The sequence below is a fragment of the Uloborus diversus genome, chromosome 8 (assembly GCF_026930045.1).
Source record: "Uloborus diversus isolate 005 chromosome 8, Udiv.v.3.1, whole genome shotgun sequence".
Taxonomy (NCBI): domain Eukaryota; kingdom Metazoa; phylum Arthropoda; class Arachnida; order Araneae; family Uloboridae; genus Uloborus; species Uloborus diversus.
In genome coordinates this window covers 60676469-60679912 of record NC_072738.1, presented here as the reverse complement: position 1 = coordinate 60679912, position 3444 = coordinate 60676469, and positions in this window count along the sequence as shown.

Sequence of the window (3444 nt, the reverse complement as noted above, 5' to 3'; positions counted from 1 at the left end):
GAGGGAAATGTCATTAAGCTTTGAGACCGAATTTTGCACGCAAAATAGTTGTTTTGGCAAATTGTGAACTTTTTTTTTTGACTTCGTCAAAGATTTAATAAAACATTAATTGGATGTAAGATTAAGTTGAGATCTTGTCTACATTTAATTATACATAATTTAAATACTATCTTTTATTTACTTTCTCTGTCATTGTCTGCATTTCACATTTAAATAGTTCTCGCAAGCCAAAGATAAAATTTCAAAATGATTTCTTCTTTTTTAAATAACATTGAAAAATATGGGGAGCAAAAAGAGTCCTAAAAAAGAGTTCCTAAGCAAAAGCAAGGAGAGAGCAAAAAGAGTTCCTAAAAATTGTTATTAACTACTAGATGCCTATTTTATTAAAGTGTTTCAGAAACCAATTTCTGAATATTCGGCTCCAACACTTTTTGCCATTTATACTAACTGCGTTTCATGACTTTTTATTACAGCAGTCAACGGATTAAACGGTCCAACTTCGCGGGCCGAGCATGGCCCGTGTATTCACTGCGTTACACTAAAGATTCAACTTTCCCATCCAAAGAGTGCTCTGATAAATCCTAACAATGGGCATAACAGCCTTCAACTGAGATCAATCGAGCAGTGAAGCAGATCTCATGTCATTGAAGATGAGAATGCCAACAAACTGGTGGGAAAAGAAAATTTATCTTGCCAGCAAAAGACAGTAAACATACAGCATAAAAATATACTTTACCTACCAGTTTGTTCGCTCTCTCAGCTTCGATGAGATGACTTCTGCCTCCAGTACGATTAATTCTGAATACAGAGTACAAAGTCCACAGCAAGGACGAAATTGCAGGATCTGGAACGACTAACTTAGCTGTAGGTCCGTTGCGTAAAGTTTTACCGTAGGTGTTACAGCCTAGTGCTTGATAGAACAGAAGTTGTTCTCTTGCAAGTATATGGTGAGCAAAACAAAACCAAATAATGCCAAAAGGCATTTCACTCGTTTCAAAAGGCATTTCACTCTTTAAAAATTTCAAAGGAAGAACATTGTGAAGAAGAATCGAAAAAAAGTAAGCGCAGAAGAGAAGGCATGTAATTTAAAGACATCAGTAACAAAACCTCGCTAAATACAACGTTGTGATAATTTGATCATTGCTCACCTTTTGGTTGTACGTATTTTCAATGCAAACATAAATATCATTAAAAGTACGGCTGAATAGTGACTCGTGAAAAAGCAATAATTGAGCATGTGAAAAAACAGGTTGTGGTAAATACAGTCCTGTCCATTTGAGCATCTGACGGGAAAAAAAGAAACATTAAAGAGATATTTATTGGCACGGATTCCAATTGGCGCCATTCTGATTAACAGCCCGACACCCCAACAAACCTAGCAATTGCGCCTTCCTTTTCGAAAGCTATTCATTGAAGGAACGCATAGTAAAAAACAGCAAAAAAACTTTCTGCCAAAAAAAAAATTAATTTGAGTTTTGACATCTTGAATTCAAATTATGTTTTTCGCAGTCACGAGTGTGTGTATGTAGGCTTGTGTGTTTGTGTGTGAGGGTATGTGTGTTTGTGCGTAAGGGGTATGTGTATGTGTGTAGGCGTATGTGTTTGTGTCTGTGTGCAGGCATGAATGTGTGGGTAGTTGTGTGTATGTTTTTGTGTGTGTGTATCTGTAGGTGTCTCCATGTATGCGTGTGTGTATGTGTTTGTGTATGTGTGTGTGCGTGTGTATGTGTAGGTGTCTGCATGTATGCGTGTGTGTATGTGTTTGTGTATGTGTGTGTGCGTGTGTGTGTGTAGTTGTGTATGTATGCATGTGTGTGTAGGACATGGATGCCACCTGAAGACGGCTTTCGCTATAGGAGCAGCATCGTGAGGAGCCGGTCGACGGTGATGGTGCGGAGGGTGGCGGTGGGAAAATAAAATGATAGGACGCCAAAACAGTCAAGAGAGAACAATAAGCAATCGTGATTGCTCAAAAAAAAATAATAATAATAATAACAAGATTATGCTTCTATGTTTTGCCATTAACCAGCATGATACGATTTAAAATTATTCGTAAAGCATGGAATTTGATTAAAGAATGACGAAGATATCACGTAGCGATTTTTAAAACAAACATTCTAGAGAAGTAATAAATTAGATTGAAAATTAGTGTTTTTATTTTTGAATATTGAACTATTTCACACCAAAGGCTACTTTAACCGTTACGGCTTAAATGCCGGCACATGTTTCTCTTTTAATCGAACACTTAAAATTCAAAACTAAAACCAGTCGAACTGAGTCCGTTTTTTAAGTGTAATTTTTCGAAGGTAGAAAAAATGTATTTTTTTTTTCAGCAGAAAGCAGAGGAGTAGAAAATGATTTCTTAGTAATAAAGTGGATAATAAGTTCAATATATATTTCAAATAAGTTCAATGTTTTATATGTATTCGTGTGAATAAAAAATCAAAGGTTTACTGGGTGAAACTCGTAGTTTTAATTTGGCGTAGTATTTTTTCATTTGTACAAAAGGTCGAACACTGCTGTTAGAAACATCTACATTTCAGCATACAATGAAAATGTTTTTCTGCACAATAAGGATTTCCTTGAGTTAAATCTAATACTCTTTTATGCTTACATTATGCTGAGTGGTCTGGATGAAGTCAAAGCTTAAAAAAAAGGAAGAACACCCTTCGATTAACAGTCAACTTATCCGAATGATAACTGTAGCCTGCATAAAGGAGTCGAAACACCAAGTAGCATTCCCACTGCATTTATTTTATTAGGTGTGTATGTTATGAGCACATGTAATGTGTAATATTAATCAAAATTTGCTATTATGTTGGACAGCTCGAGCTTCCAAGAAGTTCAGTTAGTTTATAGCCGAACGCTCTACCGAAAAAATACTTATCAATTTAACCGAACATCTAAGTCCAGTGCTTTTAAGCTTTATTAAACACACACACACACACACAGGTTTATTTTTTTATTTTTTTCTTGCCGAAAGCGACGTAAAAAATTGGAAATTTTTTTTAGAACTTTGCTTTAAAAAAAAAAAATCTGCATAAGAACTTCAGGCTTCATCAAGGTTTTGCAACAGCAAGGGGTGTTTCCGAAAACGATTTTCGACCGTAAGTCTATTTTTGTCATTAGCCGGCCTGATAAGTTTCAAAATGAGAGGGGAATAATATATAAGGTAAGATATTGAAGAGCAATATTTTTATTTTTGAAAATTATTACAATTTGTTACCGCAGACTGCTTGAACCGTTATGACTTAGATGGCTGCACGTGTTCATCATTTAACAGCATGGTTAAAATACAAAATAATTTGAACTAAGCTCCTTTTAAGCGTAGCTTTTCCAATGTAGTAAAAATGTGATAGGCTATTTGTTTTTTACAAAAAGAAGAAAAAAATGTAGTTTACCCTTCAAATTGAGGTAGTAATTTTTTTTATTTGTACAAAGAGT